This window comes from Thamnophis sirtalis, unplaced genomic scaffold, assembly GCF_051295495.1.
Source record: "Thamnophis sirtalis isolate CommonGarterSnake01/CBP01778 unplaced genomic scaffold, rThaSir2_p1.2 scaffold_9, whole genome shotgun sequence".
In the NCBI taxonomy this organism is placed as follows: Eukaryota; Metazoa; Chordata; class Lepidosauria; order Squamata; family Natricidae; genus Thamnophis; species Thamnophis sirtalis.
The window spans coordinates 45619777-45636832 of record NW_028261389.1 but is presented as its reverse complement, the minus strand read 5'-3'; positions in this window follow the sequence as shown (position 1 = coordinate 45636832).

The window sequence follows — 17056 nt, the reverse complement described above, 5'->3', positions numbered from 1 at the left end:
AAGATTCTCAGTAACAGGTAAGTGATATCAATTTTGCTATTCTACCTATTTATTTCTTCTGTTTCAATCAATGTTTTACATTTTTCTTTCTTACCTGTACCACTGTGAGAAATTCTACAAAATCTTCTAGCACAAATGAGGAATGTTTTCTTAATATAACTAGTGCAGTTAATATGCTGACATGCATAGATTACAGTCATGAATGTATAGGTATTTGCACAACAGTCTCATTGCATTTAAGAGAATTTTATCCAAAGAATTCTCATTCAAATATTGGATTTCTTATACATATCTCTTACTGTTAAGTAATTGCATTGAGATTTTTATTTATTTTTACTTTAATTATTAGCAATATTATTTCACACAATATTTCATATGTTCCTTTCTTACATTTGATGTGTGTTATATTTCTCATGTGTGTATAGTCAATATGTTTACCAATTAATAAACACAATTATGGGGGAAAAATGAGAAATAGTATGGAAAAGAAATAATAAAAGAAAATAGAACTGGAGGTGAAATGTGGTGCTGCTGAAACTAGTGATAGAAATAGTAGTTTGCAACATGAATATATGCAATTATAGAAAGGTGGTCTAAGATACTGCCCAAAACTGTTATTAACCTGTCAGTAGTAGTGATGCAAGAGAATATAATCCACTAGCTTCCTAGGGAAAACAACTAAGAGGAACAACTCCCTAGGTTCTTTTCTGGTTCACATTACATCTGGTACTTGCTGATCAACAGCAGCTTGATTATTGCTGAGATTCTTTAGAAGGTAAGCTTTGTATCAGGCATTCAGATAGTTTGGTTAGGACCAGGTTTTAAACTGTAATTGTTTATCAACTTCACATTTTTCTCAACCAGCTTTTTAGATTAATTATTCAATCTTTTAAGTGTTCCTTTGAATCTTAATCCTGTTTTTCCCATGTAATCTCAAAATATTTTATTGTTGGAAATGGAATCTTAAATGTTCTCTTCCCATCTTCAAGAAGAGCCAAGGTTTTGCATAGTCTTGATGTAATATTTGGATATCAGTTACTGTATTTATAAGATATCTCTTTACCTTGGTCTCCCAGTTTTAAATTAGGTATTGTATTATTTTAAAAGTATTTGGTTTAGGAGAATGTTATGTTGACTTTTAAAAAATATAATTCTTGGGCCAACATTTATTACAAATTTAGTTTTTCTTATTGACAGATTTCAACAAAGCCTGTAACAGTAATGTACATGTTAATGTGTCTGGCTAAAGGAGGCAAAAAGTTCAGGAACAGTTTTGAAGTTCTGTGATAATGCTTATATGTAAGCTTAATATAGGCAATACACCATATGATCAGAAAAAGAAGTCAAGTCTGTGAGAAGAAGAAAAAATTACATACATAAAGCAACTGTTGAGTCAATAGTGAATGGGATAATTGCCAAACAATAGTGATTACTTGCTATCAGAAATTTAACACTTTCAAGAAAGAAATATGACTACTTTTGATATGCAAGAACTGGATGTTTCAGGTCAACACTGGGTTTATTTTCTGATGGCATCCCAATAAATAGGCAGAAGTATTAGGAATGTTTGCTGCCTTGAGTTGACCTTTTTTTTTTAAGGCAGATGAAAATTATAATAAAGGACTAAGTGGATAAAAATGCCAAATCCAGTCTAAACATCTGACTGTGAGATGAACCATTACATTACATTACATTACATTACATTACATTACATTACATTACATTACATTACATTACATTACATTACATTACATTACATTACATTACATTACATTACATGTGTGTGTGTATAATCTCCCTTAGTGTGGCACTGCCTTGATATCATTAGGGGGCTTGTGTGCTCTGAGAAAGATGAGAGCTATGCCAGAGGTTCAACCATATTGGACATGACCCAGATGAAGAGTCTCTCCCATAAATAACATGGTGAAATGTAATTAACAGAAATCCATTCTGGATCAGTCATTAACTGAGTCAACAAAAACAAAGATACCATGTTTCCCTAAAAATATCACCTACCCCGAAAACAACCCCTAGTCTGATTTTTACCCCTGTGCCTAATGTATATCCCCAAAATAAGCCCTAGTTAACCCCTGTCCATTGTCTGGTTGTACAAGGTGGGATGAGCCACAGGCGTAAAAATCAAGCTGGGGTGGGGAGGGGGAGGTGCTCCACGTGTCCTGTACCTGCTTACCTGACGACTGCTGCAGCCAGGCCTCCTATACCCTGACACCTGATGCACCACTGCCCAATTTCTTCTGCAGCCTCTTGCAGCCACTTGTGACTGGATGTCATGAGGTGCACTGTGCTGGTGCCGCCACAAGTGGCAGAACGCAGCGAGACTCGTTGCATTGAGGACATCGTAAGACTTTTCATGCTGGTGCTGCCATGAGCAGGAGGATGCCACGAGGCTTGCCGTGCTAGTACCCCCATAAACGGCACCAGTGCGACATGCCTGGTGGCATTCTGCCGCTCGCGGCGGCATCAGCATAACAAGCCTAGCAGCGTTCTGCCATTCAGGGGGCACCAATGCAATGAGCCTCATGGCATCTTGCGACTCATCATGCCATGAGCAGCTGCGAGCAGCTGCAGAAGAAGTTGGACAGCAGTGCAACAGGTGTTGGGGCGTGGGAGTCATGACTGTGGTAGTCCTAAGACATCCCCTGAAAATAAGACCTGGTGCTTATTTTGGGAGCAAAATATGGTATGTGTTGGAGTTCCCGAACAAATGGCTACAGGACTTACGACTGTTAGCTTAAGGACTTAAGACTATTGGAAGACACACCAAATGAAACAGCTTTTTTTTTAAATGACCCTGAAATCTCTTGCATCAGTGTGGAGTTGGGATGACTGAATGGACCTGAATATTTATTGGCCGGATGCCCTTCCTGACACCTACACGGAGCTCACAGCAGATATATTTTTCTTTATGCCCGGAGAGACAAATATCTGCTGCTACCTAGGATTGAACTCACAGCCTCGTGATTGTCAGGCAAGGACTCCACCTCTAGGCACCACACTGCTCCAAAGAAACAACTCCAAAGATACTCCAAAGATACAACTACAACAAGATGCCAATATTGTAATATCAAATATAAATACAGACTTACTGCAAGAAACAAATCAACTAATGAGCGGAATGGCTGCAGTTATAATTGAACACCTTGAACACAAAATCAGAAAAGAAAAAGCCTGGAAAATAAGATAAGTATGCTAAGAGCAGATGCAAGCAAGTTAAGGCAAATGAAAGAAAATAAGCTGAAGAACAAGAAGAACAAATAATACCCAATCATCAGCAGAAATAGTGGGGGAACAGGCAAGAACGATCAATAGTTAGTTAGCACCAGCCCCCAGGTGAAGATAAACTGCATGGCTTTGAGGTAAAACATCTGACTAGTCTATAACGACTCATTGCCAAACAGTTTAACATACTGAGAGGATGTAAAATTGAAGATTGGTTAACATCTGGTAAAACCTATCTGATAATGAATAATCCAACAAAAGGGGCAGTACCAGGAAACTGAAGGCCAACTACCTGCTCACCAACAACTTTCAAATTGCTAACTGGTATTGATAGTTGATGCAGCCTAGTTGAAAACAAACTCTTTTCACCTGAGCCAAAAAGAAATCACCCCAATAGCAGAGGAACAAAAGATCAACTCCTAATTGACAAGATGATATTGGAAAACTGCAAGAGAAAGGAAACCAACTGGAATGTAGCTTGGATTGATTACAAGAAGGTATCCAACTCCCTGCCACATAATTGGATAACCAAATGCCTAAAAAAAAAAAACAGGAGTCAGTAGAAATATCAGAAGCATTGTGCAAAGATCAGTGGCATAATGGAAGACAGATATTGGTCAGTGATGAAAGAATGAGACAGATTAATCAAGAGAGGAGACTTTCAATGGGACTCACTGTCAGCATTCCTGTTTGTCATTGCACTGGTTCCTTTGTCAACAATGAAGAACAAGTCAGGCTATGGCTATCAAACATCAAAAACATTTGCCAGGCTATCTCACCTCCTTTACATGGACGATCTGAAGCTATATAGAAGTATTCTATTTTGAAATAGAATCATTACTCCACACTGCCCATATATAAAGCCAACATATTGCAATAGAGTTTGGATTGGATAAATATGCCACCCTTACTAGTAGGAAAAATAGTAAAAACTGAAGGAATCAAGATGCTTATGGAAATAACATCAAAAGTCTGGATGGACACGATCATTACAAATACCCAGGAATCCTTCAAGCTGACAATATCAAGCACACCATAGTCAAGAAGGTTAGAAATGAATACATCATTAGAGTGAAAAAGAACTTTAAAGTCCGAGTTCAGTGTGAAAATATCATCAAGGCAATTAATATCTGGGCAATTCCAGTCATTAGATGCATAGCTGGAATAGCAGACTGGAGTCAAGTAGAAGCAAATGCCCTGGACAGGAAGATCAGAAAAATGTCAATAATTAATGCCCTTCATTCACACAGTGAGGTTAACAAATTCTACTTTCCAAACAGAATAGGTGAGCATGGAATATTGCAAGTATACCTGACAGTTGAACCAGAAAAAAGGGCACTGGAAGAATATCTGAAGGACAGTAAAGAAAATGCACTGAAGCTAGTACACTACTAAGGTTTCCTGAATACCCAAGAGACTAAACTGGCCTACAAAAAAAATCAAAGGAAGCATAGAAAAGAAACACAGCAAGGCAAAGTATTACATGACCATTGCAGTTAAACAACAGCAACAACAACAACAACAACAAGATCCGGCAATGGTAATAGCAGGAAAACTGAAAAAAAGGAAAGGATGGTGGTGTTAATTCTTAAATGCCAACATTTAAGAACCAATGCATATAAAACCAGAATTGAGAAGACAACAACAGATGTGATTTCTGCAAAGAAGCTAAAGAACAATGGATCATCTGGTTAGCTGCTGCAAAAAGTTTGCATAGTCTCACTACAAGCAACAGCATGACAAAATAGCAATAATGGTGCCTTGGAAGATCCATAAGAAATACCATTTGCCTGTAAGCAAGAACTGTTAAAAATACAAAGTAGACAATTATTAGAAAATTAAGAAGTTCTGGGACTTTAGAACTAAAATGGAGAAGCATCTGCCACATAATACCCCAGACTTAACAACTGTCAATAAGAAAGTCAAAGATCTCTAGTGGACAGTACAGTACTTTGAGATAGTAGAATAGAGCAGAAAGAAATAGAGAAGATAACAAATACAAAGACTTGAAAATATACTGTAGGTAGAATGGCTGTGGCAAAAGAAAGCAAAAATATACCAATAGTAATAAAGGCCTTGGGTGCAATCCCAAAACCATTTTGACACCATTGGCATTGACACCAGTCAATTGTAAAAACAGCTTTACTTGGAACAGCGGTGGTGAACCAGTGGTGGGTTGCCAATGTTTTTACTACCGGTTCGAGCCTCCCACCACCACTACTACCAGTTCACCCAATCCAGGCCGAACTAGGAGCAACCCACCTCTGGCACACACATGGGAGTGCCAGAAACCCGAAGAGCAGTTTCCTGGTCACCTGGTCTTCCAGTTTCTGGAGCGCATGCGCATGTGAAGACCAGCTGGCCGATATGCATGCAATGTGCCGGAAACCAGAAGCTCAGCTTCCCAATGCGCACATATGTGCCAGGGAGCTGCTCTTTCAGTTTCCGACACTCCTGCGTGCACAAAAATCAGCTGGCCAGCATGCATGTGCATGCTGGAACCCAGAAGAGCAATGGGCGATGGCTGGCGTACCTGGAGATATGGCTCTGCATGCCACTTCCAGCACGTGTGCCATAGGTTTGCCATCACGGCCCTAGAGCCTCTTTGATAATGTATCATTCTACTTTGAGTTTATGCTTTTATATCAATATAAAAAATATCACTAGAATTTTCATCATAATGTAACTCCTTCACATTATTTTTGCCGTACTGTATGTCTACAGCATATTTATTTACAACCAGATCTTAATCATTCAGGCTCCTTTTTTCTGTGTAGTTATTCATTCATATTTGGAAAAAGTACCACTATTAGCACATAATTAGCCATTTCAAAGGTCACAGCTTTTATCATTATCACTGTTTTCTAATTTAGATTTAGAAGGCTGACCAGATTCAAAATTACCATAAATGGAAGTGCCCACCCTCCATAGCATTCACATGTAGTACCCATCCATCTGGTCTCCATAGCACTTTCCTGGGACACAATTTTAGCACCTCTGTCATGGTCATGTGAGATTCTCACTTAACAAAGCAACAGAAATCTCCAGGCTGCTGTCACTAAGCAGTACAATTTCATTGTCCTTTATGATCATATTGCTTATCCAATCCTAATTATCACCCTAATTCTGTAGTTACATCCAGATCAACAGGAAAAACAGATCCCATGGAACTTTAATGGCATGCTTCAAAAACTAAAACATGTTTGTAAGCTAATGATATGACTATAAGAGAGAAAATCTAATCAGATGTTTATGTATAGAATAAATAATTCACTGAACTGAAACATTAGCCACACTGTTCTGAATTAACAGGACAGGCTAGGCTAAAATGGTATTGGTAATTTGGGATGGAATGTGCTATGGAAACAACTCCCAGAGTGTTTTGCATTGGCATAATTGAGGTTTTACCATTACCTTTTAATTGACATGCATTCAGATATAAGTGATATGGTTTACCAGGAGACATTGGAGCAATATATTAATCTGAGTGATGAGTAGAACTTTAATGATTTCTAAATAATTGTTTACTTAGCTACACCACTCACTGTTGTTGACAAAGTAGCCAATTTCTTAAGCACTAGTGTTTGCAAAAAAAACCCAGAACATTAAAAATAAAGTACAATGTATTTCAATCGATAAAAATTTATAATACAATCTTATAGTTATCCATTTAGAACAAGGGATATGAAGAGAGTAGAGGGAAATCTGTCTTCCTTTCTGCAGCAGTGCCATCTTTGAAATGAAAGCCCATTTTGACTTAGCCTGTAGGAGAGAGAGCAGGCCACAAAAGCATCTGCTTGACTAATTTCAAGTGATCATTTCCTAGTTCTGGTGAAGACCAGTTGATTGATTATGTCCAATCAAGTCATTTTCAATTCCTAAGAATCACATAGATTTTCTTCATGATGATTAAACCCTAAACTGTTTTTTCAAGCCCGCCCCCCCCAAGTGCATTTGTCATCACTGTAACTGAATAAAAACCAATAAATATAGTTATGGGTTTCTTGTGAAAAAATGCTAGTCTTTAAACATGGGTTTAATATTCTGAAAAAGAATAAAAAGAAAAATCTGTCACATATAGCCAAGAACAGAATGAAACACTAATTGTCTAGAAACCTGTAATTTACTGAGCACAGGTGAACAGCCTCACACTTGCTGTTCAAAAATAGCCTGACCAACAGGTTACAGGTGCAAAGGAGGGAATCCAAAGATCACTGGGAGAGTTCCTAATTGCTTTACCCCACACCCTTTTATGCCTGAGCATATTACTTGAACTACCAGACAAGTTTGTTAAACCTGTATTCTAATCATCCAAGTTCACCCCATCCTGCAATCTTCCACTTTATAAAGAGATTGATGGTTGCTTTCCCCCAGTAGGATGACACATGGTAGAAAGAAAACTAAGATAGTCACAAATCCTAACTTGCCTGCATTATTACTGTGGCAGAATAGATCTCAGCAATGAAAGGACACGGTATATGCCAGCATGAATTTTTGCTAGGTCAAAGAATAATAGACTTCATGGTGAGGAACAGCTCTTAACAGTATCCCTATGGGTATTTTTATATAATAAAAATTAGGATTGTGGGAAGTGAAATATCAGTATTTATATACATACATACATACATACATACATACATACATACATACATACATACATACATACATACATACATAAATGTAACCAAGCCAATATAATCTTCATTAAGAGAGACAGAGAACAGCCAACATACACTTTATTTTTTTACTAAAGTAATATTTCACTTCATCTAACAGGGAAGATCATGATTTTGTCAGAATAAATATGAACGAAGAAATAGAAAGATGATGCATTAATCATATTATCCAGTTTATTCTGCGCCCTTTAGGTTTTAAATTGAGGTTCTATTTCAAGCCTTCTGGACACATTCATATTTGATTGTTAGCATTGACACAAATAATTTTAGCCATACCGATGAGGTTTTAATCACAGATTCCAGCTCCTTGAGTAAATTGATCAGAATTATAGTCTTAAATTCTTTATGAATAGTTGTCATAATTGTACTTAATTTTGAACAATAACAATAGCACTTAGACTTATATACCGCTTCACAGTGCTCTATAGCAGTGGTCCCCAACCTTTTTATCGCCGCGGACCAGTCAGCCTTTGATAATTTTACCGTGGCCCGCTGAGCGCGCGCAGGGGCGCACGGGGCTCTCTTCCCTGGAGCCTTTGCGCACGACCCAGGAGCTTTTGCGCACGGCCCAGGAGCCTTTGCGCTGCAGCGATCATGTCCCCCGGCCGCTGCAGCGATCATGTCCCCCGGCCGCTGCAGCGATCATGGCCCCCGGCCGCTGTGCGGCCCGGTGCCAGGTACTCCACGGCCCGGCACCGGTCCGCGGACCGGGGGTTGGGGATCACTGCTCTATAGCCCTCTAAGTGGTTTGAAGAGTCAGCATATTGCCCCAAACAATCAGGGTCCTCATTTTACCCACTTCGGAAGGATGGAAGGCTGAGTCAACCTTGAGCCTGGTGACATTCGAACTGCCAAATTGCAGGCAACTATCAGTCAGAAAAGTAGCCTGCAGTACTGTACTCTAACTATTGCATCACCTCAATGAAAAGGTTTAATGCAAACTTATGTTAAAACAATATCGTTTTTATATATTTTGACAGTATATCCAGTATTAAATACCAATGGTACATTATTTCATAAAAATATTTCAAACTATAATTTAATGTAAATTTTAGATCCTTTGCAAAATATCTTCCCATTGTTTAAGCCAGTGGTAGTCAACCTGGTCCCTACTGCCCACTAGTGGGCGTTCCAACTTTTCATGGTGGGCGGTAGGGTTTTGCTGTATCTCTGCTTTATAAATTTTATAAAGTAAAGTTACTTGCCTACTTTATAAATCACCATTATTGTGGAACTGGTGGGCGGTTAGAAAATTTTACTACTAACAGAGATACAAAAGTGGGCGGTAGGTATAAAAAGGTTGACTACCCCTGGTTTACGCATTATATCCCAAATTCTTTAACCATTGGATCAGGGGTCACCAAACTTTCGGATCTCAGGGACCACTAAATTCATAATTTTAAATCCCATGGACCATGATCTGCCTAATGATCGGCTGGGTGAGTGTGGCAAGGTGATCATGTGACTGGGTGGGCGTGGCCAACTCAGTGTCACTCACATCAAGGGGAGCCTTGCCAGTCTCTACTTGCCACTGCTCGCCTGCCTGCCAGGGCTCCGTAGGGCCTCAACAGAAAGCAGTTGCTGGAGCCTAATCAGCCACCATGAGAAAGAGTTGGCAAAACAGCTGGATCAGTTCAAATTGGATCTGACAAAGAAGGAGGTTCAGCAGAAGCCTCACTGAGGACTGTGAGCATAGGCTTTCCAAGCAGAGAGAAGACCTGCAGGAGTGCAAGGCCACCAGCGCCTAGAGGCTCAGTGGGCTAAGATGGTCAGCCAGTTGCAGACCATGATGTAGTCCCATTGGAACGAGGCCCTCCAGCTCTTTGCCACCAGTGGCATTTCCTTCCAGCCTTTGCCCAAAGCCCTGCACCAGGAGGCTGAAGCAGACCACAAGTCGGAATTTATGCCCCACTTCGACCCTCACAAAAAAACCCAGAAGGGGGAGACTCTCTGCAGCAACACAAACATTCCTTGCACCTATCCGGTCCAGAGGCTGTAATTTGAGGACCCCTGATTTACTGCAATATAAAAAATGCAAATTTTTCTGCGGACCACCAAAATTTTCTCACAGACCACCAGTTGGTGACTGCTGCTTGGATCATTCAATGCTTTACATATTCAGTCTCCAAATTCAATTTCAACAACAGTTTCCTAACCTTGGCAATCATTACCACACAGTACAATTTCCAATTCATTTTTTACAAAGTCAAATCCATGTGTTTTCTAATTTAAACCTTTCAATTGTAAATATTTAAACCAGTGACAGACACATTCTTCTGATTCCAGTTCTTCTTTGGATTTGAGGGTAGGTTCACCTTGATTAAAAAGTATTATTTGACCATAGGTGCACCAGTCTGACCTAGCCATCATTTCTTTTCTAAAAAAGGCTTCTTGAGGTGATACCTGAAGAGTTGTTTTTGGAGAGATTATTTTACATTTGTTCCAAACCCTTAGAATGGCACATCCAACAATGATTGTTAAAATCAACATTTAACTTTGTCATACCATTAGGCATGCCATCCAAATCTTAGTTCATGGCCTTCTAATTCAAGTAGTCTCTTGTTTTAGAGTCGCCCATTCTTTTATCCAGACCAAACAGGCATTTATTATTAAATTATTAAAATTGTTATTAAATTGCCGCTTTGACTCTTTCAAACTAGCTGTTCTCTCTCTCCAAAATGTGGACTTTGCTGTCTTCAAAAGAATGTCCTTTGTCTTTGAAATGCAGATGTTGTGATGATCTCCTATGTTGTACCATCCATGTATGAAGTGGCTGTTTCCCCAATTTACAGATCTGCACATGTCTCACTGCATTGTACTGCATATCCCACATTGCTCAGTTCGTGTCTGGGTGTTTTATCCCTGGGATGGACAAGCCTTAGACTTAAGAGTATTCTTGGGTTTAAAGTGTGCATGTATGTTGTGTTGGCTGAAGATCCTTTTGAGTTTTTCAGATATTCCTGCAATGTATGGAATGATGACATTGCTTCATCTATTGTTCTCTTCTTCATCATTATGGAGGAGCTCCTGTTGGGTCTTTTTGGTGATTTGATGAAGGCTCACTTGGGATCGCCACAAGTTTTGAGGACTTCCTTGATGTTCTTTTTCTCTCCCATCTTTTCTGGTAGGCAGGCCTTCAGCTCGGTGGTGTAGGGTTCTGTTAACTCCCATTTTCTGCTTCAGTGGGTGGTAAGAATCAAAATGTAAATATTGATCTCTGTGTGTGTGTGTGTTTTCTGTAAACTTCAATGTTAAGGGTCCTGGCTACTGGCTTCCTTAATGTGTAGTGCACAGTCCAGGAAGGCTAGGCTATTTTCCTTAACATCTTCCCATGTGAGTTTAATGTATCTGCCCACAGAGTTATGTTCGGTGAACACTTCCAATTCCCGTGTTTTGATCTTGACCCACATATCATCCACATACCTATACCAGTGAGTGGGTGGAATTTTTGTGAAGGAGTTTAGGGTAATCCTGAGGACACAGATAAATCTCTGTGGCCTAAAAATCTCTCTAAAAGAATGCAAATGACCAGCTGTCTGCAAGGAATATAAATCCTTCCATTTCCTACTATCCAGTCAGAGCTGAAGAAGCTTCTTGAATGAGAAACGAAAGGTCTTCAAAGAAAAACATGAAAGTCCAGTTCCCTATTGAAAAAAATCTTTGGGACAACTATGACCTGGATGACTGAGAATCTCCATAGACATACAAATCACTTTAACTCCTTGAATAAATTTCTCCCTGAAGTTCATATCTTCCAGGGCTTTAAATATACAGACCCATTTAAATTGTCAAAGGCTTTCTCTGCATCCAAAAATATTATGCTTTTAATTATAGTAGTGTAAGTATTCAATAATGTTCAAAACAGTTGTCATATTATCTCTAATGTCTTTTTGGCAAAAAGCCAGATTGGTCTTCATAAGACTAAGACATTCTTCATTTTCATCATTACTACACAGTATACTTTCCAATTCATTTTTTTTACAAAGTCAAATCTATAACTTCTTTGATCTAATTTAAATCCTTTTTTAAAAATTGTAAATATGGTAACCACCGACAGAATATTTCTTGATCATTCTGCAAAGGTAAATTGTATGATAAGAGGTTTTCCAAATTCAACTTAAAACAAAATTACCTAAAATAAACAGGACATATTCAGGGTCAACATTGCTTCCCAGCAGTACTGTTTAAAATTACCCAAATAATTTTAAGGCAGGGTTCCCCAACATGATCAATATCCACCCCCAAGGATCAATTATTTTGTTATTATTAATCATATAATTATTATTTAAATAATATTAAAATATTTTCATATAACAGATTTTTGGGGTTGATGAACAATCTAAAGAATCATGAAGAAATTAATCAGCTGAAGAATTTGTGGACCACTGTTTTAAAGATTGATAGGCCTTTTTGCGGAGTCACTATAATTTTGAAACAACTTGCAAAAAAAATTGTTTATATTCACTCAGAGCTGGATGCTGGAGATATTTTGGGAAAGGAATGGTGACCTATTAAGAGAGGTGAAATGGCAACTTACATCTGATAAAGTGGAAACCACAAAATAGCCCTGCCTTTATTATATTTGGTATAAGATGCAGTACAGCAAAACTCTTTAGAGTTTTTAAAGTCTTTAGAGCCTCTAAAAATCTTTCCCTAAAATCACCTCTACATTCCATTTTACAAAGGTTATATTTTACCAGATAATCACAGTCCACTTTGATCTTCAGGGAGTGGTCCAATTTCTACATTGTCTCTTTCATGTGGATTTATAATTACCTCGTGAGATAGTCCAGGCAAGTACACACAGAACTACTAGCTCAATCTTTATTGTAAGGTTATTAACAGAATTTCACAAGCCTGAATGTATATCTCTCCCACCTCACTTTTACAGTCTCAGAAATTAGAGTTCTTTCTGAGGCAGTTGCCATGCTTCCATTCCTTCTGTGGGCTCAATTGCTTCATATCTGACCATAGCAATATCAATAGCAATTAGACTTATATACCGCTCCATAACACTTTACAACACTCTCTGGGTGGTTTACAATGCAGAGCATTTTTTGCATATTACACCCAACAAGTTGGGTCTTCATTTTATCAACCTCAAAAGCATGGAAAGTTGAGTCAACCTTGACTCTGTCACAATTCAATTCCAGGCTGTGGGCAGAGTTTGCCTGCAATAATGCACTTTAAACACTGTGTCTCGAGGATTCCTATAGACCAGTGATGGCTAATCTTTTTGCCATCAAAAGCAGGGGGAGCGCAGGGGGGGTCGTGCGCAGGTGTACCCACACCCATGATTCTATGCGCGCAACCCCTCCTGCAAATGCATGCATGACCCCCACCCTGCCCTGCTTTGGGCATGTTTTCTGCGGTCCCAGGCTCTAGAGGCTTTCTAGGAGCCTGGGAGGGTGAAAACGGTTTCCCCTGTCCCCACAGAGGCTTCAGGAGGCTTCCCTTCCCGGAGGGCAAAAAATGGCCCTACAAGCAAATTGGAAGTTTGGGAACGGACTTCTGGGTTGCCCATAGGGCAGTTTTTCACCCTAAAGAGGCTTCAGGAGGGCGAAAAATGGCACAACACGTCAACCAGAAGTCAGTTCCCGAACTTCTGGTTTGTGCGTTGGGTTGTTTTTTGCCCTCCGGAGGCTTCAGGGAAACCTCCGGAGGTTGCAAAACAGCCAAAAATGAAGGGCGAAGTCAGCTGGCCAGTGCGCGCATGCGCCCTGAAGCTGACGAGGCAACCTGCCACAGGTTTGCCATCACAGCTATAGACCATGCCTATTATGTGGTTCTTCCTTCTCTCTCCCAAGATCATTCTCACACACCATTAAAATTGGGCTGTTGTCTCACTTGGTTGGTGAAAGCAGCCAGAGAAATAATGGATGGCTGAGTATGTGTGGTAATTAAAGGCATCCTTGGGAGAAAACAACCTGTCTTGAGGTGGTGACAGTGGTGAACTTACCCCTTGGGAAAAACATAGCTGTCATAGTCCCATCAAAGCAGGTGCAAAAATGCCTAAGATTAACATCAAGACTAAATTTAGAAATACCGGAAGGCTTGCTCAGAAATTTCTTTTAGTGGTAATTATTATCATTACATAAATTTATCATGTGTGCCTATTTTGATGGACAATTGGGAACAATTTGTCTTTACCCAATCTCAACAGAATGGGAAGAAATTGCACAGTACAATGATGGCTCCAATTATTGTTAAAACTAAAGTAAAATGCACATATGCACACTCAGAGAATAATTTATTTTAAATCATTCCCAGGTGAAAGTAGGATTGTCACCCGTGGGTTTTTTTATTGTGCTTTAAACAAAGAAAGGCATTTAATGTTCACAGGTCTGACTAGTTTAAACATTTAAGATTCACCATTTACAGCTTCTAAAAAACACATTAGGAACACAAGTTAAAATAATGAAGAAAATGGTGAGCACCTGTCTACCCTAGACGAGTTCAAATCATCAGGACCAGATGGACTACAGACGAGATCTCAGAACTACTGAACTATATCTTTCAAAGATCCTGGAGCACCAGGGAACTGCCTGAGGACTGGAAAAGAGCTGATGTAGTCCCCATCTTCAAAAAAGGGAAAAAAGCAGATCCAGGAAACTACAGACCTATCAACCTGACCTCAATACCAGGGAAGATTCTGGAAAAGATAATTAAGCAACAAATCAGTGAACACCTGGAAGCAAACAAAGTAATAACCAAAAGCCAACATGGGTTTGTCAAAAACAGATCATGCCAGACTAATATTGCATTCTTTGACAAAGTGACCAAATTAGTGGACCAGAGGCAGGGCCGGATTTAGATGAAAAGAGGCCCTAGGCTATTCCACTTATGAGGCCCTTTCACCTCCCATTTTTAAGCTTGTAAATTACATGAGAGACAATAAAATACATCATTACTGTGATATATATCAATATATATCAATATATATAGCTGGCCTCCCGACGGAGGGCGGCTCTGCTCTGCGGCAAAGGCAGCGAGGCCAGCCGCCTCCCCTGCTGTGCTCAGCTGCAGGGCTCAGCCCCCTTGCCCTCACCTGCCTGGCCGCTGGTGGGCTCCGCGTCGACGGGGCGGCTACTGGGAGTGGCCGCACCTCTCGCCCGACCGCCAGTGCCGGGAACGTGGGTGGGCTCCCAACTGCTGCGGCGCTGGAACGATCTTAACCAATACATTTTTATGTTTGTTTATTAGTCATATGCGTAGAATTTCTCCTTATTTTCGGTTCAGTGTTTTAGTGTTTTTAGAATAGTGTAATTTTAATTTTGCTAACAATTTGAATGTAGGCCCCTCTTGATCTTGAGGCCCTAGGCTGAAGCCTAATTAGCCTATAGGAAAATCCGGCCCTGACCAGAGGAATGCTGTTGATATAATTTACTTCGACTTCAGTAAGACATTTGATAAAGTAGACCATAAACTATTATTGATAAAATAGAAACATGTGGGTTAGGCAGCATCACCACCTAATGGATTCGTAACTGGCTGACCAACCGCACTTGACATGTAGTCTTCAAGGGAACTGCAGTGGGGTACCCCAAGGTTCTGTTTTAGGCCCAGTACTCTTCAACATCTTCATCAATGATTGGGACAAGGGGATAGATGGGGAACTCATCAAATTTGCAGATGACAACAAGCTAGCAGGAATAGACAACACTCCAGAAGATAGGCTTAAAATATAGAAGGATCTTGACAGACTTGAACATTGGACTCTTATCTAACAAAACAAAATTCAATGGTGAAAAAAGTAAGGTTCTACATTTAGGCAAGAAAAACGAAATGCACAGGTACAGTATAGGTGGTACCTTGCTCAACAGTAGTAACTGTGAAAGGGATCTTGGAGTCCTAGTGGACAACCATTTAAATATGAGCCAGCAGTATGCAGCAGCTGCCAAAAAAGCCAACTCAGTTCTAGGTTGCATAAAAAGAGGGATAGAATCAAGATCACGTGAAGTGTTAAACCACTTTATAATGCCTTGATAAGGCCACACTTGGAATACTTAATCCATTTTTGGTCACCACGATGTAAAAAAAATGTGAAGACTCTAGAAAGAGTTCAGAGAAGAGCAACAAAGATGATTAGGGGACTGGAGGCTAAAACATATAAAGAACAGTTGCTAGGACCGGAAGCGGGAGCTAAGCTATTCTCCAAAGCACCTGAGGACAGGACAAGAATGTGGAAACTAATCAAGGAGAGAAGCAACTTAGAACTGAGGAGAAATTTCCTGACAGTTAGAACAAATAATGAGTGGAACAGAAGTTGCCTCCAGAAGTTGTGAAAGCCCCAACACTGGAAGTCTTTAAGAAGATGTTGCATAGCCATTTGTCTGAAACGGTATAGGGTTTCCTGACTAGGCAGGGGGTTGGACTAGAAGACCTCCAAGGTCCCTTCCAGCTGTTTATTTTATTTATGGAGAATTCAAATAAAATGCCAACTTTGCTTAGAAAAGTCTCACTAAATTTATTATTCTTTATGCATTTAAAAGTGAAACTTGTAAAACTAAATTCTTTTGTACTTTAAGGGGTTTGATTTGGTTACACAAGGACAGAATTTTTTTTAAGTACTGAAAATTGCTGCTGGGGCGATTGAGCTTCAGTTGTATATAGCAGTTGTAGGAGAAGCCAGCCATATAGGCGAAAGGAATGCAAATGAAAGGAAAGCAAAGGGGGCTTTTAATGAGGAAGAAAGCAGCCTAAGAAACGCCCGCAGCGATCTTAATTTTCCCTGATGAAAAGTAAAGTTCTAAAGCTCAACTTTAACCCAGTGGTCTCCAACCTTGGCAACTTTAAGACTTGTGGACTTCAACTCCCAGAGTTCCTCAGCCAGCAAAACTGCTTTAACGTACTCACGAAGACGCATGCGCGTAAGAAGTAGACAACTAGAGATAGGAAAAAAGTAGAACGACAATAAATGGCCTACGCTGAGTTCACGCTTGATTTGATACTATTTATTCCATTATCCATGATCACTAATTGAAAACGATGGCTGTTATACATCCTTGAACTGCCGGTAACATTATAGATTAAGAAACAATTATAATTGTGATTCATGGGGAAACCGCCCAAATGAGATAGCTGAGTCGTCCTAATAAAGGCATCAGATTCTCTGCCTTGCAAAACCCGATGTTACTTTT